Consider the following 27,829-nt stretch of genomic DNA (forward strand, 5'->3'; position numbering starts at 1 on the left):
AAAAATTATCCTGTCTCATCTGTACAGCATGTCAAGTAATCACAGCCACTAGAATAGAAAACAGGTAACAGGAATAGAAAACTAGGAACAGGAGAGCTAGTAAAAATTAATGCCTTTTCCTACTTACTTTATTGGTCTACATCACAATGTATCATCATACTGAAAGCTTTCAGAAACAATAGGCTACTAAGAAGATAGCATTTTGAAAAATAAAATAAAACAGATGGACTTGGTGCCCAAAGAATAAAGAACAAATCTACCAACTTCTCTAAAAATAACCTGAATTCCAACAGTTCCTCTGATTCCAGTATCTGAGTGAAGAGAAATACAATGACTGAAGACACAGGTGATCTCCTCCAGTTTAGGAAAGAAGCCATTCAATGTGAAAATACAACAAAATAATCATGGCAATCATAAGTTTTTGGTGGATGACATGACATAAATATTTTAAAGATGTCTGACAACATCTCATGCACATACAGTCTGAATGCTATGAAAGCAGATGTGCATGAGACTCAAATGACATTTTGTAGGATATTTTTCATTAATTAGAAGCAAATAGACAGGGAAATAAAAAAAGAAATTTAGATTCAGGCCTACAATCAGATCTTCAGAGTAGAAACTTGCAGTCATCCAGAGTCCCATCCACTCAGTCAGGCCCCATGGCTATCAAGGTCCATTTGAACAAATCCAGTGGCAGGATAAGAGCCTAAATATGTAAAAAGAAAAAGGATAAAATAATGTAACACAGCACTCAGCTCTAATTAAAGAGACACCAAAGTAGTCCCAGAAAAATAGTCTGACCTGGTTATGGTCTGTGATGGTCTGGGAAACAGGAAGATTTACATTTTTACCAGGAATGCAGTTACAGGAAAGGCTACAGTGGTATCTTCCATCAAGAGTTTATACAGAATTAACTGATCACAGCATATTCCCCTTCAGGCAAACACAAGTACCTGCAGTGCGCTTGATCACCTCCTGTGTGCTGCTGCTTTTCCATATTTATATATAATTTATTATTTTAAATAAAAGAGTGGTCTAAAATCAATAAAGGTGGTATTTTTATCTTCATCAACTCTTCCTTTCTCTTCCTCTTAGTAACATGGTGGCAAAAAATAAAATGCCATAATCTCATGATACTTCAAAACACTGTAAAACTGACAGAAAGTAATATTATTCCTATTTAAAATTTTCACTGTTACACGTAAATGAAGGCTGTGAGAAGTTCCAGCTTGGCAGTGTGCTGGATGAATTAACTTTTTATATTAATGTTTCTTCCTAACACGCTAATAAAAACTCACAGTAGCATACACCTAGTTGCATACACAATTGATAATGAAAATGTCTGCTTTAAGAAGGTTTGCTAACTGAAATACAGGCTTTAATACAATAGGAGTGTTCACCAGCAGCAGTCAAGACACTACAGGTGCATCAAGTTTATAGTGGAACAAGCCAATGGCTACAGAGTGAATATTGTGTCATCCAAACTTCCATCCCAGGAAGGGGTCTGTGTCTTCCCTGCACCTTCTATCTTCACCACTACTACCTCTTTGATATTGCCTGACCACAGACTTCCTCATCAGGTTTGCAGATATCATCAAGATGGGTGGAAGTGCTCATCTGTCTTAGGGTATGAAGGATCAAGGGCAGAGGGACCTGGAGAGGCTGGATTGATGGGCTGAGGCCAGTTGCATGAGATCTGACAAAAGCAAGTGTTGAGTTCTGCACTTTGGTCACAACAAATCTGTGCAATGCTACAGGCCTGGAGAGGAGTGGCTGGAAAGCTGCCCAGAGGAAAAGGACCTGGGAGTGTTGGTCAACACCCAGCTGAATGTGAGCCAGCAGTGTGCCCAGGTGGCCGAGGCAGCCAACAGCATCCTGGCTTGTATCAGGAATAGTGTGGCCAGCAGGGGAAGTGATTGCTCGAGTACTGTGTTCAGTTCTGGGCCCCTCAATGCAAGGACTTTGAGCCGCTGGAGCGTGTCCAGAGAAGGGCAACCAAACTGGTGAAGGGTCTGGAGAACAAGTCCTATGAGGAGAGGCTGAGGGAACTGAGAATGTTTAGTGTGGAGAAGAGTAGGCTGAGAGGAGACCTTATTGATCTCTCCAGCTACCTGAAAGGAGGTTGTAGGGAGGTGGGTGCTGACCTCTTGTCTCAAGTAAATAAAAACAGACCTAGAGAAGATAGCCTGAAGTTGCACCAGGGGAGGTTTGGACTAGATAGGAAGAATTTATATACTGAAAGAGTAGCCAGGCACTCTAGCACTGGAATAGGCTGCCCTGGAGGTATTAAAAAAACATGTAGAAAGGGCACTTCAGGACATGGTCTCGTGGGAACGGTGTTTTTTTCTGGGTTGACAGTTGGACTCAGTGATCTGAAAGGTCTTTTCCAACCACGACAGCTCTGTGATGAAGTTGTCCAAGAGTTGTCCATTCTTCTCTTTATTATAGATTTCAGAGATTAGCATGTAATCAGACAAATTAATATAAACACACTTTCTGTAAAAACAATAATAATTTCAAGAAAATCAGTGGACTGTGCACATGGACACTAAGACATCCTTTTTGTCAGGACATGAGAGTGACTTTACTTAGGCTATTTATATATGAGGAAATTCATAGATACAGAAGATAGATGTGATTTCCAAAATCTGTGGGAGAAGATAATGGTTTTGTCTTCTTAGTGTTGGTGCTAGCTCAGGATAGATACAAAGATCTCTGCTTACCACAGAATAATAGAATGGTTTGGGTTGGAAGGGACCTTAAAGATCACCTAGATCCATCCCCCTGGCATGGGCAGGGACACCTTCCACCAGGCCAGGTTGCTCAAGGCCCCATCCAACCTGGCCTTGAACACTTCCAGGGAGGGGGCCACCACATTCTTATTTCCATTTTCATGTTGAATTCTCACTTGTACACCACATGAATGTCAGCAACTAGTACATAATAAAGAACCTGCAACACCACGCTTAGAATCCAGTGTCATATCTTGGTTATTTTATCTCAAAAGAGGTACAGACCAAGTCTTGGCTGCCACTTGCTGAGAACACCAGTGCAGGGCTCTGCCTCACTGCCTGCCAGTGGAGTCCCAGTGGGAAGCAGAGGGATTCCTGACCTCCTGCAGCACCTCCACCCTCTGGCTGGGAGCACCCAGCTGCTGGCATCCTGCAGACACACAGCACTTTTTGCCCACAGGTGTCTGACATGCCGTGAAGTGTGCGTGCTCATGAATTTACATAGTTTTTTACCAAACAAAAGGTCATTTACTGCCTTACCTGGCCATCACTGCTCCACCTCTGAATAACCCAAACTATTGAAGGTGTATTAATATCAAATTCCTTTATCTTCCTCAAGCACATGACATACTTTTTAATATTTTAATCTGGACACCTAACTACTAGGAAATCTTTCTTCTTGATCTTGCAAAAAATGCATTAACAGTTTATACTTCCACATCTGGTGGAAACATCTATATTAAAATTGACAAGAAATAAAATACAAAGCTATTTGTTTCTTTCCTTTGGATTATGCCTCCCTAACACTAAAGTTGCCTCTTCTCTGGTTTAAGTGAGAAAAGCTTAGAAACAACTCTAGTTCACACCTGTTTGCTACCATACCCATACAACTACAGAGCAGTTGAAAATTAGCCAAGAGCAGATGTTATCTCCTCTGCCCTTTCTCCAGCCCCCCTTCTCAACCTGTGAGCTCTGTGACATGCTGAAGGGGGAAGGAAAGGATGACTGTGGGTGGTAAAGGACCTGGCTATAAAAGCCTCAAGCAAACTGAAAGCTTCCTGCTCCTGGGGAGACTTCTTACATCATCAGGCAGGATCAGAATAAGGCACTGAATCAAGTAATTGTGTCACTGAAAAACTAGGGAGTACAGTTATTAGAAGACTTGACTTCATAATTTAATTGTAAAGAAATTGTTGTACCCAGTGTACATTATTACACTAAACCAAATGAAAACACCAGCACCTTCCCAGCAAATGCAAAGCACATGTTTTCATGCTGCTAGCCACCCCACTGAGACATTACAAATCAAACCCGACAATTAACGTCCAGTCCCTGGTTGCAGGTGGGGAAAAATTCTAAGCAATATTATGTGGGAAGCAATTGTAGGAGTGGAGAACTCCAAACAATATACAATACAATTATGCTTGAGGACAGATCTTTAAGTTTTTTATGTGAAAGAGTTAATTGCTGCTGATACACACAAAGCTGCACAGCTACACCATCATCCTGACCTATTGCTCAGGCACAGACCTCTAGCATCACCTGAGGATTATGAATAAATTTAAGATCTAAGATTCATATTCATCATTTGCAGTTACTTTCCATGCTACATTTCCAAGATCGTGTTTTTCTTAATTCTTCCAATCAGCTGAAGCATTCAATCAGGTTATCATTATCACCATCTTTTGATTAAGCAACATTTTTCCTCCCAGCTTTAGAGCAGCACAGCCTAATCTCACACGAGTTCATTCAGAAAACTGCTGCTAAGATCCTTTTCCTCATCAATCAGTTGGAGAACACATCACTGTCTCCACAGCTCTCCTTGACTTCTCCTGTACTGTTTCTTGTCTTCCCTTCCAAGGCCCTTCCTTGCTTATCACCACCACACCTATTGTTCCTTATCATGACCAGGAAGTCAGCTGTGGTTTGCTCTCATATGAAGAAGCCAGGCCAATTTTCATGGTACATAAAGCTGAAAAGACAGATCATACTGTCTGAATTACTATGTCAGGCTAAAACACATTATCCCCCTCCCAACACTTTTTACTGAAAAAAAAAAAACAACTTTGGAGATGCTTCTCGTATCTCTTCCCTTTGTATCTCCCACTTGTCATTCAGTGTCCAGACTCCAGCTCCTCTCTCACCCATACTGTATTTTCTAACAAAACTCTTATGCTTTCTCCTGTTTTACACCTTACACTTGTAACTTTGTAAACATATGAAAACATACTTCATTGCTATTCTTGAAAGCCACCTGTGAAACTCAGCTTACTAAGATGCCCCTATGAGCACAGTCTGTGATAGGAAGGTGTACACATTACCTAATTTTTAGTGTCTGAAGTAGGCACCTGTGGGACGTGGGAGATGGAATCCCCTGTACAGCAAACAGAGGGAGGCTCCTGTTGAGAGAGATTTTGATGAAGGAACTCCTCAAGCATTCCAAATTGTCCTCTGAAGCAGTCTAGGGAGATCAGTCTTTTGATGGAGGTACAGGAGTTGAATGCCTGAAGTACAAATGTTCCTCTTTACATCCTGGTATTTCTCTTCTCATCTATGTATATTTTCTCTTTTCAACTGTGTTATATTTACACTGCACACACTTAGAACTGCAGGTAATATTTTCAGTGCATGAAACTTCAGCACCCAAATAACACTAATTTACAATAATACAGAAAAGTCTTACAATGCTATACAGTATTTTATGAAACAGTACCTGACCTTGTAATTATCATAGAAGTATCCACATATGCCAGGTAGAAGATGCACAGTTATGCAGCAGCTCTACCTTGAGTATTTTCTAAATTCCTTAATGTTGTAAAAAAAAGCTGGAATGTGTTCACAGCTGGCACCAGCTTTTCTCCCCAGTCTGACTGACAGGCAAATGCTCAACACAACTCAACACAGTGAAAGAGAAGGGAGAGTGTGATAGGAAGGGATACATGATTCCAGAGTGCATACAAGACTTTTTGGCAGAGGAAGCAGGGTCAGAGAAACAAACCATGGAAACCCTTGACACATGTGTGACAGATATCATAAGCTATTTTCTGAAACAATTGATGAAAAAAATAGTAAAAGTAAGAAATATAAGGAGCTCCTTCATCTATGTATGGAGTTCATGCCCCAAAATGCATGTTTCTCCCTGTTAAACTTACTGAACTTTAAATACACCTTACTAAAAAGATCCCAGTAATATGAAGGTCACTACAGCCCAAAATAAGGAAGCAAAACTCCTAGGTTTCTCTTACATGTTAAGAAAATCTCTAAGTGTCCAAAACCATGGTTATTGCTGGGGAAAAAAAAAAAAAACATAGTAAAACATTATGCAGAAACAATGAGCTTCAAGAAGTTATTTGAATCAAATAGGAGTCTCACACAAACTTGGAAATCTAATCCTAGTACAAACAATAAGCAAAAGTCATACCAGGCATCGTGTACAAAAGAAACAGAACAACAACTCCTGATGATGATCTAGCTCTTGCTCTGGATCTGTTCATCCACCTAAGAGAAAAGAAATTCTTTCAAAGCCTGCAGTAAGAGAATTCCTACTGAAGCAACCAAAAAAAAAAACCCACTCAAGATTCAGTCATTGATCAAAACCTGGTAAGAATAAACAGCAAAATATTGGATTAAATTATCAATTTCATTACAATGAATTTCATTAATGACAAAGAGTTAACTGGAAAGTGCCTCAAATGAATGGATTTGGTCCTGTGTTGTGGTATAATTGTTAATTACCAGAAACTGGGGTGAGTACTATGGCATAAAATCTGCAGTTATTTACTTTACTTGGAATCTTAGAAAACTGTTAATCTAACAAAAATGAGTAAGTGAGCCTGAAAAAATGCCAAATCAAGTTTAAATTATGATAGATAACAAACACATACTAAATAAAACCAAGAGAAAAGAATCTGTGTTTTAAGAGGCTTCCAGGTAAAGGTAAAGAACTTCATACAATAAAACTCAGTATGTTGGGCAAGGGAAAGGCATGAGTTACCTACAGAATCTCCACTTAAGTTGATATTATCCACTGACATTTATTCTTGCATAGATTTAATTTACTCACACCTTTATGCTCACTTACTCACAAGCACTGAGACTGATCTACCCAAATGGTCTGGCCAGGATAACTTAATGTGGAAATCAGAGGACAAGGGCCTTCAGCTATTAAGTCCTCACCCCACTTCAGGGGTTATTCTTAATTAGCAATAAACTTTTTTTGGAGCAGATCCTTTAGGACATCCATCAGGAATCATCAGCTGTGTCAGACTGCCTCAGGATCTTGCTTACCTCACCCTCCATAAAACTTAGGCCATATTGCTGCCCATTCTGTTTCTCTTTGTTTGGAATACAAACCTGAAACACACACCCGCAGTTTCTTCTCCTGGTTTGCTACCAGAAGAAAAAAAGAACAGTATGTGTCATATACTACACCTTTTTTGCCATACTCCTGCTCTTAGGAGGCAAGATCTTCCCCTTAAAATCATTTGTGCTGTGGCACACAGATACTGCTGGGAATGGTGTCCTTCCTTATCAGTACAGGACATTTCTTTAACCCTTTGTTTCATTCTTTGTCCTTATCCTTACTTATTCATGTTTCCATTTATCCTGCATCCATACAATTCCTACTACTTTTACAACTCTCTGCATAATTGGCTGTTAACTGATCTGATACATCCCACACTTGTACATCCTTCTTCTGTCAGGTACTTCTCTGTTTTCCTTGCAACAAGAGCAGCAGCCATTACTGGGAAACCTGCTCAGGGTGGGGGAAAACCTGGAGAAAAATAGGAAAACCTATTACTGGTAAGGCTAGAATTGCTTTTTTAACAGTCTAGTTTCATAAACTTGATTGCTGGGGCTGATGAATGTCAGCATCAGGTGTAAGGGAGGTGCTAGGACTGTCTCTGAACAACAATGAAAGTTGTTCATTAGATCAGTTATGCTGTACTGGGAAAGAACACCACATGCCCTGGCCTTAGGAAGGAAGTAGGGGCACCAATTCAGCAGTTTAGTGAAAATCTTGGCTCACTATGCCTCTATGTTAAAAATAAAAACAATAAACCAGGCTGCTTAAACATTGAAAAAGAATTAGAAGAAAGCCAGTGCGATAGGACTAGAAAAAATCAATGCTGTGACCTTACCAGAAAAAAAAAATAAAATCAAACTACATGAGCTACAGGTCACCCCTTTGCCAAAAGTATACTAAAGAACTGGAAAGAGTTCAAATGTGAACAATGATAAGCATCGAAAATATGATATGAAGAGCAACTGGCAAGTTTAAAATCAACAGTGTTATTAGTGGACATAAAAAATAAAACCTCCAGGGTGGTCTGATGGGGCATTTCTATTTTCACTATCTTATAATGCAAGAAAAATTTCTGAAAAACATCTGAAGTGTGGAAAATTCAAAACTGATCAGTCATATGTATTTACTCACATTAATTATCAAGGAAATTCAGTTATTAATGTCAAGGCAATGCCCCTGTCAACACTGGTACAGATCAAAGCAGTTACTACATAAAGAAATCAGGAAGCAACTTATTTGAAATTAACACCAACTGAAGCATTGGGACGTCTTTATGTGAATCAGGAAACACTATTATGGTTTAAGTGAATATCATAACTTCTGTGTAAAAACACTGATTAAAAAAAGAGGAGTAGCAACTTGATTTCACACTAACTTTTCCTACAGTTTGCATTAACTGCTATAAACAGCTCATAAACAACAGGATAGTGACAGAACTAAAGTTTGGACACTTTAAACTCTTATGTAGGCAATAAATCCAAATAAGTGAAAAATGAAAACCCAGATGATTGTAAATGAATTTTCTGCATTGTTGAAGATTCTACCTAAAATGTACTTTTCCTGATTTCTTAGAAGTTTTTCAAAGACCTGAAATTGAGTACTCTTCCCTTACGATTTGTTTAAAGGATTGTTTCAACAAGGACTCTCACCATAGATCTTGCTAAAAAGCACACTAACAGTACTGCCTGAGCACCCACAAACAAGTGAGCTAGAAAGAGCTTAAATACTAATTCCTTAGTATATCACTATACTGCTTGCATGATCAGATCATCCTGTTTTAGTTTTAAAGTCATGTTGTCACAGTACGTACTAGAAAGCACATTACCCCCACTGCAGCCATTACAAAGACTCAGAGATTGTAATTCTTTCTCAAGGAGTGAAGAGTCTTAATTTTATTAAGATACACAAGGTACAAAAAAACAAAACAGAAAAAAAAAACCAAAAAAAACCCAAAAAAAACCCAACCCCCCCTCCCCCCCCCAAAAAAAAACCACAAAAAAACCAAACACCAAAACAAAGAGAAAGTAAGGATAAGGCTTCATATACATTATTTGATTTTTCCCCACTGTGCCTGGGAAGGTAAAGAGAATATAATAATGCCTGGGAGTGAAGAATAGAGGAGGAACAGAAAGGAGAAGCTGCCAGCACTGCCAAACAAGGATGGGCCTCCATGATTTAGTCAGTGGTTGGCTCAGGTAAACAGGGCAGACACACATGGCTGAAGCAACACTCAGTACAACAGAGGGTGTGAATGGAGACTCAAAAAGTCAATAACATAGACAGCACAAAGAACCAGAAAGACTGCCTGGAAGTTCTTTCTTGGAAAGAGAGATAACATAGTTGGTACCAGGATGAGAGAAACTGGAAAATTTATACAGCTACATAAACTTTGTACAGTGACACATGAATGCAGGCAAAGGTTCTGTCAGAGAAGGGACCATAATGACAGAAAAGCTGCCTGGCATAAAAACAAGCCAACAGGTTCCAGAAAGGCAATATACAATTTCTGAACCCATAAGGCAACATATCTTTCAGCTATGTTCTGAAAGCAGCAGACCACTCAATATCAGGATATCTAAACTTAGATGTTTTTCATCTTGTTTAACTTGTTTTGTTTTGCAGATAACACAGGCTTTGAATTTGCAATCAGAAGAACTGTCACTTGCCAGATTTACCTTTTAGTTGTACAGCTTTTGGCTGCGATTGTTATAACACACCCCGTGACAAATATTGATCAATTTCTAAAATAAAAGGGACATATTGCTTTTCTAAAGCTATTTTATTATATGCTTGAAAATACATACTGTGTATATACAACTTCAAATATACTTCACTGTACATTTACCTGCAAAGTTGCCGCACGCTTTTTTGTTTTTAAGCAGAGGGTGGGCAACTGCAAAACTAATCTCATGATGTAAACTAACTTTATTTAGAGGTGAAGGAATTTCTAGTGAAGATATTTCTTTGCTCATTCCAACAGCATCAAAGCTATTTATTTGGTAATAACAGTTTTGGACTGAAACAGACACTTCTGAACTTCCTGTTGACGATTAATGTAGAGTTTAACAGAGCCATTACTTTGTGACAGGCACCATAGAAGTCAAGGGTCAGATAATATATCAGCTTCTGCTCTGCTTTCATTCTAACTTAATGACCAGAGCTCTTTTATTCTTAACATCTTGTTTTATATATTAAGCTCCAACCAGTTCACCAGGATACATAGTAGCTACTGTAAGAGTAGAACACCTGCCATATAGTGTTAGCATTGAACAGGCATTACATGGAAGATATAATATTGGCAGAAGCATATTTTTGAACAAGAACATTTGCCACAATCCCCTCTATATCCATCAAAGGAAGATCAAGGTTTACACTACAGATGCACAAAAGAAAACTGACAAAAACAACAAGAAAATTACTTCAACTCACATGGTAACCTTTCAGATTGTACTTACAATTTGATCTGTATGTTGCACAAATTATTGCCTTGAAATAAACAAAATATTTCTTGCTATTGTAAATGCTTTTATCTATTTATTAATTTTTTCCAAGGTGCACAAAAACTCTAGGTAGAAGCTTTTTTCCATTCCAGTATACAGCCCAGAGTTACACTGGAAGGCACATTCCCAGTACAGAACAACACACAGTGCACTCTTATCTGCGTTAGAAAAATGTACCACATAACTATCACAGAACCACAGAATAGTTTGGGCTGGAAATGACCCTTGATCATCCAGTTCCAGCCCCCATGCATGGGCAGGGACACTTCTCACTATATCTCGGTGATCCAAGCCCCATCCAGCCTGGCCTTGAACATTGCCAGGAAGGGGGACATCCACAACTCCTCTGAGCAACCTCTTCCAGTGTCTCACTACCCTTAGGGGAACGAATTTCTTCCTAATATCTGATCTAAACCTACCCCTTTCCAGCTTGAAACCCTTCACCCAGTGGCATTAGCAGAAATATTGCAGCGATACGAGGGCCCTTCAGCTGCAAGCCCACCCGTGCCAGCACAGCTCAGACCCCAGCCACAGCAGACCCCGGAGCAAAGCTAACCTAGCCCCGGGCAGCCGCACCGCCAAGCTGGCAGCCTGGGCGGACGCGAGGAACGCGGCAGAGAAGGCGACGAGACAGCGGAGCAGAGGAGACGGAGCAGAGGAGACGGAGCAGAGACGGAACAGAGACGCATCGGGGCCGCAAAGCCGTAGCTGGCCGCGGAGCACCCGAGGGCGGCTGCCGGGGGACCGGCGGACCATGAGCGGCCCGGGAGCGCCCGCAGCCAATAGGCAGAGGGCGGGGAGCAGGCAGCAGCTGGGGCGGCGGGGAAAGGTTCCAGGCGGGAAGGGAGGAGGAGAGGGAGGGGAGGGGAGGGAAAGTGGGAGGGAAGGTAGGGAAGGGGAGGTAACGAGGGAGGGAAGGGGAGAGGGAAGGAGAGAGAGCGGGGATGATGGATGGAGGGAGGGAAGAGAGACGATGGAGGGAGGGGAGGGAGAGAGGGGATAGAGAGGGGATGAAGGGAGGGGAGAGAAGGGAGAGAGGGGAGGGAAGACAGGGGATGGAGGGAGGGAAGCATACAGCCATGCAGGCTGCCGGGTCCTAGTGCCGCCCAGCCCCCAGGCGCCTGGGTCTCTCTCTTACCGCCTGCTTGCTGCGGTCCCGGCCGGCGCTGCGGAGCTGCCCCCGCGGGATGGAGTCCCCGCTGCGATGCCCCCATCATCCTAACGGAGGCAGTTTTCTGATGGCGCTGCCAGCTGGCCCTAGGCAACGTTTGACTCGAGTATTGATCTCACGGAGAAAAAACTGAGGCCTCTTTGAACGTTCAACAAACACCCCGTGTGCCGGGGGACTGGCAGAGCTGTGGGCAGCCACGGGCGAAACCACTGCCCCAGGAGGAAAGGACTACAACAGAAGGAAAAGGTCAGTACCTTCAGCACCTGACATCAAACCAAGTTGTGCTCATGAGAAACCCTGATTAGATCTCAAAATTAAGCCCCTAAACTTAACTGTAGAGTTGTGCATGCAGTGCAGGAAAGGATAAGATGCTCTGAAGCTGGTGGGAAAGTGAGAGCAGGACTAAAACTGTGCGTGCTGTAGAATGCACTAGTTAAGATTCTAGGATCGATCCTGGCAACTGAAGGAAGGACCTTGGCAAGCGAAGACTCTGAAACACAGAAAACTGCAGGAGGAGCGGCCTGGGTGAGGCACCTTTTACATCTCTAGATGTGCAACATACCAGCATGCCCGTTTCTGTCTTGCTGTTGCTACTTCAGTTTATTAAAAGCAAATGCAGCCTTACAGGAAGGCAGAGATATGCCCCTCAGCATCTACACCCCATCCTCTCGAACACATCAGCCTGGCCACAGTGGCAATTTCTGATTATTTTCTCTTTGCTGTCTCCATCCTCCTCTTGCCTGTATTTCAACACCACTTGAAGATAAAACAGTAGTGCTGTAAAACAGTTATAGTTTAATAAGTTTAATACTCTTTTACTAAATCATAGGGAACTAGAATGAGAAACAGGATTGAAATTACTACTTTTATTGCCTTCCAGTGTTGCCTATGAAAACCATGATCAATTCTGTTTATAGTTACATGTAGTTTTCATTAATGTGTCTATACTCTGGCAGCCCAAGCCAGACAAGGGATGGACAGACCAGCTCCACATCAGTGAGAGTTAGGTGAGCATCAACAATCTACTCTGGAAAAGGAACAGAGACATGGAATCATAGAATTGGCTGGGTTGGAAGGGACCTCAGAGATCATCAAGTCCAACCCTTGATCCACTACCGCTGCAGTTACCAGACCCTGGCACTGAGTGCCACATCCAGGCTCTTTTTAAATATCTCCAGGGATGGAGAATCCACTACTTCCCGGGACAGCCCATTCCAGTGCTTGATCACCCTCTCAGTAAAGAAATTCTTTCTAATGTCCAACCTAAACCTAAACATAGGAAGACTTCACCCAGTGTAGAGCCACAGGAAGTGTACAGTGGAAAATTTATGAGAAGATCTCTCTATGAAGGCATCTGTTCACTTTGGCATAAACTCCTCCACTATATATTATGCATGGTAGAACAGGACCATTTTTTAAAAAGTCAAAGTACCTCACTCATGATGTTGTATCCTATAGCAGCGTTATATCTTATTCTTATCAAAACCACATCTCTCATCCAGACAACAAAGATTCTGGAACTATGTACATATTTTCAATATAGACTGGTGGGTTGACCCTGGCTGGATGTCAAGCACTCACCAAACTGCTATATCACTCCTGCTCCTCATCTGACAGGGGAGAAAAATGTGTCTAAAGGCTCATGGGTCAAGACAAGGAGAGGGAGAGATCACTCACCAATTACCATCATGGGCAAAATGGAATCAACTTTGGGAAATTAACGTCAATTAAAATCACAGTAGTGTGATGAGAAATAAATCCAAAACTTAGAACACCTCCCACCCCCCACCCCACATTATAGTTAATATTACTATATAGGATATTAAAACAAAACAAAACCAATATTAGAAAAAATTTACTTCACTTCATTTTCAAAACTCCTCATCTTGCTGCTGTGAGTGCCCATCTGTCTCTATAGTACAGGCACTAAATATAGTCTAATGTAGAACTAGAACCCCAGGCCAGTTTTAGACCTGCTTCTTGCAGTGTTCCAGTATGAAGCTTCTGTAATATGTGATAATTTGTGTGACATGTTGTCAATAGGTAAATCAGTTTTGTCTTTGACATTTTGATCAAATGGGGAAAAATTAAATTCATAAGAAAGCCAAAATTCAAGGAGATAACCAGAGGCAAACTGGTTCACTCTAATTAGTGTTTTCACAATATGGAGAGCATTAGATCTGTGCTATCAACATCCCAAATAAAAACATTTTCAAATTTGTCTAAAACATGAAAAAAAATACACAGGTGGCTATGCAAAGTAGAGGCTTCTATAGTCTCTTGTCAAATAGTGCAGAAATGAATACACTGAAACTGTGCCACTTTTAAAAAAAATCACTCTTGGTTCCAACTTAGGCTCACAAGACAGATGTAGCCTACAAACTCAGCAAATCAACAATGTGAAAAAGAGCAATCAGACACAGTAAAACACAGCTTTTTAAAAGAGATTACATTGACTTAGTAATTGACAGCACACATGTCCAGTGTGCACAAAACATCTCAAGAATTCACATGGATATGAGCATCTTCCACACTCCTATATGGGAACAGCATCGAGTTTCACTGTGGGCTGCAATATTGAGGGCACCCCTCCAGGCTGGTATCTTCATTTATCATGAGTCATCCAGAGTGGAAATAACACAACAGCCACAGCTACAAACTAATGAATTGTGAAAGAGCTGTAACATTTCTCCCCTCAGGCTTCCACCTACTAAAGTGTCACAAATAAAGTTAGTATCACCAAAATAATTTAGCAAAAGAGGAATTAAACTCTAAATGACAGTCAACTCTTTTAGAAGTCAATAATTTGTTCTAGCTGGTTTGATTTGACACAATACCAGTCAGTAGGGTCAGCTTAGAAAAGATCAATGCAAAAAGACACTTGAGCCTTGATTTTTATAACAACTAAAATTACAGATAACATACCTCTACATCATGGAAATTGCAAACTAGGTTTTCTTCATTGATATAAAACATCAGGATTTGAGGGGTTCAAAATAAAGAAGAGCACCCCTATATTTTTTTTTCCCCTAAGAGCTGGTTTAAAATATAAGGAGATCAAATAAATAACTACACACTTGCCATACAGTGAACCAAAGTGAAAGATTAGCCTGGCGAAACCAAGTTGTGAGCAGCCTAACTTCTTCATCCCAAGTTACTGCAGTAGCCTACAGAATCAAAGCACTTCAAAAAACTACTTTACTTAAGCAGATATCTATGTGTATATTAATATGTCTAACATGCATACTTGTCTAACACAGCTAGAGGAACCTAGCATGCCCTTGCATTACAGTTGTTGATTTGTGTTTTGTTTTTGCATAGCACTTTGAGGGCCAGATTTTATCACCCACCCACCTAGAAAGTAAAAATTAAAAGCTAAGTATTGCAGAAAAGGATATTAAATAGAAGTCACTATTGGTCACTTCCAAACCAATCTAACTTCAAATGAGGACACTGCTTACATTAATCTTTTCAGGTCTAAATAGTGCATTTATGTGAGGCCTTTGGAGTCTGTTCACAGTCCTCTCAGGAGCTGATCCACTAGGCATTTTCCATACTTCTACCAGGATCTTAGTGAGGATACTCTGCTCTAATTAATGCTGTCTTAGGTATCTGTTAGGTAAGGGTGCATGTCTATACTGTGGAACTGAGCCCAGTGCAGCTGGATTCTGTGATCCAGGCTGGTACTCCTGCCCCCAGGATACACTGCAGTTTTGCTGCTCTCATCATGTGCCCATAGGAAATATCTGTGCAAGCACAAGGGGTCTGAGCTCCTTACCCTTGCCTCTTAACCGGGCTAAGGGCTCTTGACAAGCACATAGTGGACCAAACACTGCTACCACTCTCAGACATTGGCCACCACCCCTCTGACAAACACTGCCCATACAATTAATGCCTAATCTGCTTGGGAATCAGCCTCTGAGCCACCACAGCTTTTAGCATGACATGAGAAAAATAAGGAGTTCTTGATATCTGTCAAAATCCTAATTTCACTGGAAGAAGCATGATGCTGGAACAGCTAACTCAGCTATGAAACTAATTCATCAGAAGAATGCTGCTTTTTACCACATAGCATATACATACCCAGGACCTCAAAATACCTTTAAGAAAAAGCTTTAGGAACTGCTAGCTGTTAGTAGAACTGTTCCACCAACCACCAGTGGGATTCAAAGAGTAGGAAGAAAAAACAAGGGCACAAATTCTTTGTAAAGGTCAAGGTATTAATAAATAATAATATTGATAATAAAATAATTAGTTTTGGTGAAGAACTTTTGCATAAGAAATTGGTGGCGGGAGCTATTTCAAAGACTAAATTCAAAGGAACCACTTCTACTATAAAGTACTTACAGTAAAACTTTCACTAGTGTTTCTACTTGTATTTGCTAATTGGGTACATTATTTAAATACTGTGAAACTTTAAACAATGTAGAACCAGTATGGTGACTTAGCAGGCTGCTGTTATAATTTTTTTTTTTTAACCTGTACAAGGATTAAGTTTCCAGCTATGCCTAATTTGTCAATAATGACGTGTTTCCCATCTCCCACAAAGCTGAATGCAATGCCTTTTAGAATAGTTATAGTGTAGTGGTGAGACATGCCACCAGAGGTTAGATATAATATTCTCTGAATATACTTTGAGTGCAGAAAAAGCTGCTTTTCTAAATGACAGTTTGAAAATATTAAGTTCTAAATATTCAGAGAAACAGGCTCTGAGTGAGCCAGAAGTGGCCACTAACTTCTCTAAAATAAATCACTTTTCCAAAAAGATAATTCAACTGTATTGGTATGCAAGAAGTCCCTGCTAAGTAAACTAAAGTTGTACACTGTTGTCAAATTTAAAATACTGCATGATATAGAACAATCCTCCTACTTTTCATAGTTTAGAAGAAATTTTCATTAAATAATCAGGCAAACCTTCAGAGAGATATACAAATACATTTTACTGAAAAATCTCATGCACTGTTTAATAAATTATATGCATGTTCTTACCAGAACAACACTGCTTTTGAAGATGCCATATTAATTCATATCCATCATTAGTACCCTTCTTACTTTGCATTTAACCTTTGGAATGGATTTTTGGCAAGCAACCTGCACCTACCAAAATGGTTTCTAGAAAGCAAATTTAACATCTGTAAAACATGGAAAAAACCCAACAATTTGCAAACCACTTAGATTACAAATATAACCAATATAAAGTTAATTTTGAAATGCTTATCATACTATGCTGGACTGTAATGTAGCCACAGATAAAACATTAGTTTTAAATCACTTGGTCACCTAGAGAGGAACTGCAAGAGCAAAGTACCTCTTGCCCTGTTAAATCTCATATGCTTCATCTTATTAAGGGTAGTCATTTACCTAGAATGATTTCTTATAAAAACGGAAAAAGGAATATTATTCCTAATAATCATTAAGATTTTCTAAGGACTAATGAAAACTGAAGTTCCATTATTCTGGACAGCGCATAAACTCGGAACAGCAAAAGGTTCCTGATGGTATAAACCCCAACAGTCTAAAAAGATAAGAGATCATGGGGGAAAAGTTCACACACAGCACAAACAGAGTAACTGTAGTAAATTTAACAGTAGTTCAATTTCAGGGGATGGCTTTTGCTTGCAAACAAAATGGAAGGAGATACAGAGTAAGGGAGGCAGCTTGGGTGAGGTGAAGCATATGGAGTAAGCAGGATTGACTTAGAAGGAAGGAGAGAAACAAATAGTCAGTGAGCATAGGACAGAGAACAGCTAATTAAAGCTTGTGAATGTTCTCTGAATGGTCAAAGGTCCCTGGGCTTTTGGCTCCTTCTGTTCCTGCTAGTTACTCTCTGACTGGGTCCTTTCTTTACAGCTGGGTACTTTCTTTTCACAAGCTTGCAGCAGAAGGGTTTTACAGATTTTCAATCTTTTCCCCACCACAACTGCTCCTCCCCACCTTTTAATATGGGATCAAGATGTCTGCTTCACCTATGGCTTCAAAACAGGAATCATTTAAATCTGCTGAACACTACCTCTGTAGAACAAGCACATGCAGATTATCATTACTTGCAATTGATTCAAGTTATGAAATTCTGACTTTGATTTTCTCTGTTCTTTTTTAGGTAACATACTCAACCAGATCCACTTACACAGCTGAATATCAAGGCAGGGCACTGATCTATAAAACAGCAGCTGAAAGTTTGGTTGGAGAACATTAAACATTATGTTCTATACTGAAAGCAGAGTTAAGCTAGGACTGGGGGGAGGCAGGGAGGGGACAGCTGCCCTATAGGCTCTGATGCACACAGCCAGATGGAAATATTCTAATAATTCACTTGTTCTAGTATTAACTAAATAGGCCAGGCTTATATCAGAGAGGAAGGTACATTTTTATTGTCGAAACAGTCGTTGTTTATATCCTCCAGCATAGATGGAGATAAGTCCATATAAAGGGCAAGTTTGCCCACAAAAGTAAGTTGAACCTACAAAACTGAGGTGGTGTTAATGTTTTATGAGTCTCTGTGGATAATGGCAAATAAACCTGAATGAGGTCACTTTCTTCTGGAATAAGGTCTCCAATACAAATAGTTTGTACAGGCATAGCAACTGCAATGTAATTAAAAACAATTTCAGGAATCGTGCCAACTGTCTGAGGTTGTTTTCTTCTATGTGGGAATAAGTTACCAATATATACAGTTTCATACTGATACAGCTCTATTCACACTATGGGGGAAGACAGCTGATAGATTAATTATGCCAGTATGGATAAAGAAGGGAAACATCCAATAGAGAACCTGGTGTCTCAGATACAGCCCATTTACCTATTACAAGATAGCTGCAATATTCCTAGTGCAGGCAAGGCTTTAGAGTACTTATTCTTAACTTAGAAAATAATCCCTCCCGTGTAATTCCCAGAACATCATCAACCTTTGAAATGTTAATGGAATTACTAGAGACAAACCAGAGTTTGAATTTCTGCCAGATCCTGTCAGGAGTGCAGCTGACAAAAGTTTTTTGCATGCCATTCAGGTATCACTATTAATTTCATAAATTTTCTTTTTTTTTTTTTTTTTTTCTTTTCCCCCAGCAACAGGTGTCATAATTTTGAATCGTGGTAAAAACATAGAAACAAAGTGTGTGGTTTTGCTTGAAAAATACATATAAAAGCAATTACTCCTCCTCAGCCATACCTTAGTTACCTTCCGAAGTTTTCCTTGAAGAGAAAATTGCTAAAAAAATAATTATATGTTTTAAGTAGTGTATTCCCCTTAGGACACTCTGAATGGTCTCTCCCAGACAACTGAGCTAACACACTGGAATACCTGATAAAACAAGAACTCAATTTTCTCTTTATTAATGACTTGTTTTATAACAGTTTCCAAAACTGACTAAAGATAGATGCATATATAAGTAATTAAAGCTTAAATTATGGTCTGTGAGGCTAGAAAAGTACCAGTTGTTTCTGTAAACTAGGAAGACTATAAAAGCATGCTTTTGTCTCCCTATCTCCCTTTCCCCTGACAGTAAGTCCTTTGGATAAAGTGGAAAATCTACAGTAGTTACTTAATTATCAAAGTTGAACTGTATGATCTTCATTATGGGTGAGAACTATAATGACCATAACCTAGCTAGCACGTGGAAAGAACTGATAGGTATATTAGAGGTTAGTTTGGATTGGAAATGACTTTTAAATGTCATCCAGTCTGACCTCCATGCAGTGAGCAGGGACATCTTCAACTAGATCAGGTTGCTCAAAGCCCCATCCAAAATAACCTTGAATGTTTCCAGGGTTGGAGGTTACCGCCTCTCTAGGAAAACTTCCAGTGTTTCACCACCCTCATTATAAAAAATAGCTTCCTCCCATCTGGTCTGAATCTATTCTTTTTGTTTCAAACCATTATGCCTTCTCCTATCACTACAGGCCCTGCTAAAACATCTGTTCCCATCTTTCTTGTAGCCACTTTGAAGTACTGAAATGCCACAGTAAGGTCTCCTCGGAGCCTTCTCTTCTTGAGGTTGAACAGCACTAATTCTTTTAGCTTGTCTTTAGAGGAGAGGTGCTTCATCCCTTTGACCATTTATGTGTCCTGCTCCAACAGGTCCATGTCTTTCCTGTACTGTGGACTCCAGAGCTGGATGCAGTACTGCAGGTGGGGATCTCGCCAAAATGGAGTAGAAGGGGGAAAAACCTCCCTTGACCTGCTGGCCACGCTCCTTTTGAGACAGCCCAAGCTATGGTTGGCTTTCTGGGCTGCCAGTGCACATTGCTGGATCATGCTGAGCTTCTCATCAATCAACACCCCCAAGTCCTTCTCCACGGGGCTGTTCACGGGGCTGATACCTTCATCCCCCAGCCTGTCTTGATACCAGGGGATGTGCCTCAACCTATGTGCAGGACCTCACATTTGGCCTTGTTGAACCTCCTGAGATTTTCCCAGCCCACTTCTCTGGCACGGCATCCCACCCCTCACGTGTGTCAGCTGCACTGCTCAGCTTGCCTCCATTCACTCCTGTCCTCTAAACTACTGATGTCTGCCTGGCAGGGTTAGGATACAGGATCCCCTTGATCTTGTTCTTTTTTCTAGTGGCTGTCCCTGTTCCCATCTCAGGGAGGACATAGCCTACTTCCACCAGTCTCTCTCAAGAATCTTTGATGCTCCTTTATTTTCTACTTCCTCTCATAGCTCTGCCACCTGGTCACACCTCACACAGCTGTCTGCACTGCTGCCCCCCCTTACCACTGAATGGCTCTGGCACTCCCTGCAGCCTGACGCATACACAGATGCACATTTTCATGGGAGCCCTGTCTGGGTTGCCACATGCATTCTGGTGACTTCAGAAGACAGATCCGTCATAAAAAACCCTAAAATATTTATTTTTGATAGTTTAAACTTGTTTTAATTTGAGATGGTACTTAAAAGTTAGGCTTTTTGGTTGCTAGTTGGTCAGCTTCAATAAGAACAAAAAAATTGATAATAAAAATTAACAATACAATCCTTGTAATAGTAGCATCCTGTCATAAATAAATGGGAAGGGCATACTTATACAGAAAATCTTGTTAAACAAACATGACACCTCTATGGGAAGATTATGTCATTACAAAAAGTTAACAGAGCATTTTAAGGATAAACAGGGCAAACAGGGCTAGAAGATGGGAACATGACTGATGTCTCCAGGATTGAGTGGTCCAGTAGGAAGTAAGTTCACATCAAGTTGCAATGAAAGACACTGTCTCCAACAACAGAGGAAAGAAAAAACTATAGCAAACCCAGGTCAGACTCTCAAGTAAACACCCTCATTGTCCTGGTGTTTAGAAGCAGAAGGCTGTGCCAAGACAGACACTGCTTGAAGAATCATGGATCATATTAATCAATGAGCTAGAGAGTGAATCAGTTCTGGAAGCAGTCTTGAAAACATCTGGTAGAACTTAGGAATAAGATGTGTCTTTAACCATGGTCTTTAACTAAATCAAAGGAGAGGGCACTTCATCCATCTACAAAGTAATACTGCCCCTTAAATTAACAATGTCTTCAAACAAACCACTTGTCCTTTTGAAGTATCTGGAGTCCCAAAACCACGTCTCTAAATGACTGCTGTATTCACAGTGTTGCATCAAATAAAATATAAGTCACTGACTACCCCTCTCTGATAGGCTGTTTGGAATCCTCGTGTGATATCACATACAGTATTGGTATTCTGTAAGACAATATTCCATAACTTGGACTGTAATTTAAGAAAACATATCCTCTTCCTGACCCAGACAGCACTCCCGTGTAGTTCTTTGCTTCCACTGTGCTGCAGCCTCTACTATCTATGGAATAGACACGGTACTTCAGACTGTTGTGGCCATTGGGTCTAACAAATGCATTGCACATTCCACACTAGGAAGTTAATCTTATAGGCCCTGTACAGGTTTCACCACATCTTCTTGGTGGGCATCTCAGAAATCATAGAATCGTAGAAGGTTTTAGGTTGGAAGGGACCTCAAAGCTCATCCAGTTCCAACCCCCTTGCATGGGCAGGGACAACTCCCACTAGAGCAGGTTGCTCAAAGCTCCATCCAACCTGGCCTTGAATGCTTCTAGGAAATATCTTCTTTGGGCAGCCTGTTAAGTATCTCAACACCCTCACAGTGAAAAATTTCTTCTTACCACCTAACCTGAATCTACTCTCTTCCAGTTTAAAGCCAATCCCTATCCTATCACTACATATCCTTGTAAAGAGTCCTCTATTACAAGACCCTGGAACTGCCATAAACCAGACTGGAGATAAAGCAGGAGAATCTCCTCCTTCAAAACTGTAACCAACTAGCTTGATATGACAACACTGAAATGTTGGGATCCACGAGGAGTGTTGATATTGATGGATTAGGACAATAAATTTCTGGGCCTGGTCTCAAAAGAATGTAGTGATGCTAGGTGGTATCCAGTCTTTCTATAACTGTATAGATTACCTTAGGCTTAACATCAGCTCTCACAACCAGTGAGACCTTTTCAGAAATTGTTGGATCACAAGACCCAAGACCAGGGTAAGATAATGTCTCTCAAACAGGGGAAATGAAGCTAATTGTGTTCCAAAGAGAAACAAAACAAAGATATTCCATAACACTAATATGTCAATAATCTTGGCACAAAAAGAGCTATGTACATACCTTAGACATGGCTCAGATACCACACTTTTAATTTACAGTGCTAATGGCACATAGTTGCCTGCAGTGATTTGGAATGTCTCTAAAAGACATCACTTCTCTTAAGATTTAATCTGCTGTCTGGTTTTGGTTTTTTGGTTATTTTTTTTGTTGCTTTGTTGGTTTTTTTTTTAATTATAAAGGAGTGTTAGTAACTTGTTTAGATTTTATGTAACATTACAAATTCAAGAGGTGCTGAAATTTGCCCCTAATCATTCTGTACACTGTGGCAAGAATTACAGGGGTTACTGAATTGTCTAGGGCAAGAAAAAAAAATTTCTGTTTTTCATCACCTCTATAGAAACAGGTAGCTTACTACAAGCATGTGATGTTTCTTCCACTTAATTAAATTAATTAAAGATTTACTATGAACAAACTTGTATTTTAATAGCTGTGTTTAACCAATTGTTTGGCAGGAGTAGTTGCTCACTTTCTTAAACCAGATGATCTATTCCACATGCACCTGTTTCTCTCACAGTCTATATTGCCTATAGAATTGAACATAAAAACCTTAAATCTCATTGATATTAATGGTTCATTGAAGTTAGATATTTTAAGAGGTAATACATTTATTTCTTTGATTTCTTATAAACTTTTAACATACTCTCCATTTTTATTCTTTATCTTGATCTCAAAATACTCATCTTTTACAATATGTTTCTGCTTTTGAGGAAGTCAAGGAAGTGAGCCTTAAAAATAAATAAATTTTTTAAAAATCCCCAAAGCTTTAATGTTTTCTCTTTGAAGCACGATCGTGCAGAAGAAAAATATTTTGCTTTTTAAATAGGAAAATTTATTGCTCTTTTTCTACCAATTATAGAACTATCCTACTCCCACACAGAGAGACTGAAAGAGGACCCTGGGTGATAGACTAGGACAGATTACTGGACTTGGCTGTTCCTATTGTGCACCCTGTTCCTCTCCAAGCTTCCTGCCTCTGCTACTGAGGCAGCAGTGCCTCCTATACCACTGTACTTTCCAAGAACAGAAATAAAGTTCTGGGGTAACTTTAAGGCTTTAGGTTAGGAACTGCAACACAAACAAGAGAGCTGCCCTTTCCCTGGAGAAAGTGGGGATCTGCTGGAGCAAGAAACAAACCAAATGAATGCCTTGATCTGAAGGCAGATCAAGGTTAGAGCCCTTAACACTCCAGTATTTAAGCCAAATTATGCATGCATTACCAAAGGACATCTCTGTCTTTGCAAAATAGAAGTTGCAGTATCTGAACAAGCTAGACACTCATAGCTACATGTCAGAAAACAAGATAAAAATGTGGCTGGGAGTAGAACTAGAAATTCCCATTCTGTGTTGGTAAAGAGATCCTCCTTAGAAACAGGACTACTGAAATGTTAGATGACTTAACATTTTCTCCATCTCTACTCTACTCCAGTGAGACCCCGCCTTGAGTACTGTGCCCAGTTCTGGAGCCCTCAACACAGGAAAGACATGGAGCTCTTGGAACAAGTTCAGAGGAAGGCCATGATGATGAGCAGAGGGCTGGAGACCTCTCCCGTGAAGAAAGGCTGAGAGCTTTAGGGTTGTTCAGCCTGGAGAAGGCTCCAGGGAGACACTGTATCAGCCTTCCAGTACCTTAAGGGGCTCTACAAGAAAGCTGGGGAGGGACTTTTCACAAAGGCATGTAGGGAGAGGACAAGGGGTAATGGCTTTAAACTGAAAGAGGGTCGATCCAGGTGAGATATTAGGAAGAAATGCTTCACTATTAGAGTGGTGAGACACTGTTGCCCAGGGAGGTTGTGGATGCCCCATCCCTGGAAGTGTTCAAGGACAGGTTGGATGGGGCTTTGAGTAACCTGGTCTAGTGGAAGGTGTTCTTGACAGGTGGGTTGGATGATCTGAGATGTGTCTTCCAACGAAAAGCATTCTATGATTATATGAGCTATATAATGCTCAAACTGTAACTAACATGCATTTATTATTGCATCCAGTTCTGGGCTCCCCAGTTCAAGAGGGACACGGACTTGAGAGAGTCCAATGGAGAGCTGTGAGCATGATTAAAGGACTTGAACATATCTCCTATGAAGACAAACTGAGAGAACTGGGGCTGCTTAGCCTTGAAAAAAGAAGGCTGAGAGATCTAATTAATGTGTATAAATATATGAGAACTGGGCACCAAGAAAGGACAACCTCTTCTCACTTGTGCCCTGTGATATGACAAGGGACAACGGATTCAAGACAGAGCACAGGAAGTTCCACCTCAACATAAGGAAGAATTTCCTTACTGTAAGGGTTACAGAGCCCTGGAACAGGCTCCCCAGAGAGGTTGTGGAGTCTCCTTCTTTGGAGGTTTTCAAGACCTGTCTGGATGCATTTCTGAGTGACCTGCCCTAGTTTTGGACCTGCTCTGGCAGAGGGGTTGAACTTCATCTTCAGAGGTCTCTTTCTTCCAACCCCTGACATTCTGTGATTCTGTGTAACAAATCCTCTCACAAATATGGGTAGATATTTTAAATGCTAATGTTAAGCAGAAAACATTTATATTTTAAGTTGTAACCTTTTCTATTTAATTATAATAATATAAAAAAAGAAGAAACCTTTACGTTCCTCCTCCAAAGAAGTTATTTACCTGAACTGTAGCCTGGGAGTCCCCAGCAGTCAGTCTGTTCTGAGATTCTTATCCCACTTAATGTCAAAAACCTAGTATATTTCAAGGATGGGATTTCAAAATCACTGATGATTTAACTTTTGTCTCACTAAAGATAAAACAACCTTTATGCCCACTCAAGTCAGTGCATTAATTTCAGGGAAAACACATTTAGAAAGCAGAATTAAATCACAGAATGATTTGGGTTGGAAGGCACCTCACAGATGTAGTTCTAACCCACCTGCCACAGGCAGGGAAACTTCCCACCAGACCAGGTTGCTCAAAGCCCCATCCAATCTGGCCTTTAACACATCCAGGGAGGGGGAGCCACAACCTCTGTGGGCAACCTGTGCCAGTGTCTCACCACTTCTCACAGTGAAGAATTCCCTGCTACTGTCTAACCTAAATATACTTTCTTTCAGTCTAAAGCCATTCCCCTTGTCCTGTCACTGCATGCCCTTGGGAAGAGTTCCTCTCCAGCTTTCCTGTAGGTTCCTTCAGGTACTGAAGGGCTGCTATAATGTCTCTCTGGAGCTTTCTCTTTTTCAGGTTGAACAACCCCAACTCTCTTAGCCTGTTTTCCTAGGAGAGGTGCTCCAGCCTTCTGATTACTCCACCCATGATATAAAAAGGAAAAACAACAGAAATTGATATAAACCATTTGAGACTTCTCAATGCATGATAAATCAAATCAATTTTTGTGTACTACAAGTCACTGAAATTACTTTTAACTGCTCACTGAACTAATGCAATCTCAAGTACCTCACCTTCTTACTCTTCAGCTACAGGACTATTTTTTGAGGAAAATCCAATTTTATCCATGTACAGGAGGTTGTGCTAGGAACAGTAATAGTTCTATTGGAAGATTCAGAAGATATACTCACTGCCCTCAATATCCATATTAGAGACATCATAAGCATAATTATTGAATAATACAGACCTTGATTAATATGCTTTACTCTTGTCTCACTTTGACTTCTGTGGAACAGAAACAGTTTGACTTCATGTACTGCCAGAAGCCATTTTCCCAACAGGAAAACCCATAAAGCTTAAAAGTATTTTTCCTTAAATATATTACAAATAAAGCCAGATGCATCAAGCCCAGTTGTTATAATTCTGTAGCATGTATAAAGCAGCATTTTGAAATTGGTATCTGGTGGCCACTATTCATTGCATTCATAATGCAAAATAAAACCAGAAAAATTAAGAAGTATCTCTCCAGAATGAATTCTCTTTTGTGATGATTTCATTCAAATGCATTGCAGCTTTTGGACCTTAATTGAAGCAAGAGCCTCATTTTCACTGGTGCTGTCCCTGCTTGGAGTACCCTACTAACAGTTCAAAAGCTTTTCTTAACTACTTTATAATTTTAATTATTCACTAAATTTATAAAGCATTTATTTTAAAAAGTATCTTCACATTTTCTCAAAGTATAAAAAGACTAAAGGAAAGGCTTAAACCAAAATAGCACTGTTCATTCTATGCCACTGAAGTTCTTAAGCATCAGTCCTATACTAGGATGACACTGATAGAAAAGCAAGCATGTGCACAAAAACATGCTGAACAGGAGCTTCTGTTTCTAGATCCAAAAGATACAATAGTATTATCTTTTACAAATCCAGTACTTTTCACTCTGTAGGATTTTTAGCAAGAGAAATGTTATGGTTAAGGCTTCTCAGATCATATATACATATATCAAGATTTGATATAAAATATATCAGGATTTAAAAATATATTTTTATACATGCAAGTGATCCACTAATTTAACAACAAAGCAGACAGGTATCATAAAAAAGGTTCCAAATTTGTGTTTATCACTGAAAATGCTGACAAACTGTACTCTGCATTTCTGGTAAGAAGCAATTCGGTTGTTGGATGTTTTTTTTCAAATTATCACTTGTTTGACTGCTGGTTGGAACACCAAACCCACAGCCAGTGAGAGAACCCCACATTTTGCAATAAGAGGACAGGAAAAGACATCCAATTACCTGTACAAATATAGATAATTATTTTACTATCTTACTGCTAACACTTCCTATTGAATGTACATTGCATACTATTCCCATGCAGAATATGACTGAATCAACTTCTATTGTGAAGTCAATATGTGAAAAAAAATAACTGGATGTCTAGAAAAAATAAACAAACATACAGTAACCATTCCTCTAAAATTAAATCTTGATCCAGTGCCACCATGCTAAGATTTAAAGACCCAGTTTAGAAAAAAAATCTGACTGGCAGAAAATTCAAAAGTTTTTTTTCTCCCCAGTAGAAAATATGAAGATATTCCAAGTTGTGAAAACCTGACCATGACTTTCCCCTGAATGATTTGAGACTTAATTATTGCCACTTTCATTCAAAACAGCTCTGGCTTAGCAAAACATTACATTCAGGGAAAAAAAGAAACATAAGAAAATTCTGAAAAGGAACATGTAGCAAAAGGGAATTTTGTTGTTACAATCATCATAATTTCCACCCTCAACAGTTACTCCAGAGAAAATAAATTATGCTAAAATAATTTTCCAGATAACAATTCCCCTCCATGCATCTTCTAGGTGTGCTACTAGATGTATCTTTTCATTTCAAGATACTTTACATGTCAAATGACCAACGAGAAGGCTGACAGGCTCTGACATGACACTGCATGTATGCTATTTTAAATGAAATGGCAGCCTACCAAAACCCAAATAAGTTCAATTACAAAAAATAAAGAAAAAACTCTTACCTGAATATGACAAAGAACCTCTTCACTGCACTGATACTACTTCCCAATTGAAGACTTTTCCTCACAAAAAACTGAGTTTTCTTCAGATCATTATTCTGTGGCACAGGCTCCTCCAAATGGCAGAA

General features: G+C 39.9%; 1 long non-coding RNA gene across 1 annotated transcript; it reads right to left on the reverse strand.

Annotated features, from left to right (window-relative positions):
• Positions 1–525: 525 nt before the first annotated feature.
• On the reverse strand, positions 526–27,829 carry LOC139792892 (uncharacterized). Its single transcript, XR_011724430.1, has 2 exons — positions 27,705–27,829; positions 526–709 (listed from the first exon to the last, which is right to left on the reverse strand). It is a non-coding gene; the product is annotated as an uncharacterized lncRNA (long non-coding RNA).

This window comes from Heliangelus exortis, chromosome 1 (genome assembly GCF_036169615.1).
Source record: "Heliangelus exortis chromosome 1, bHelExo1.hap1, whole genome shotgun sequence".
Lineage (NCBI taxonomy): Eukaryota > Metazoa > Chordata > Aves > Apodiformes > Trochilidae > Heliangelus > Heliangelus exortis.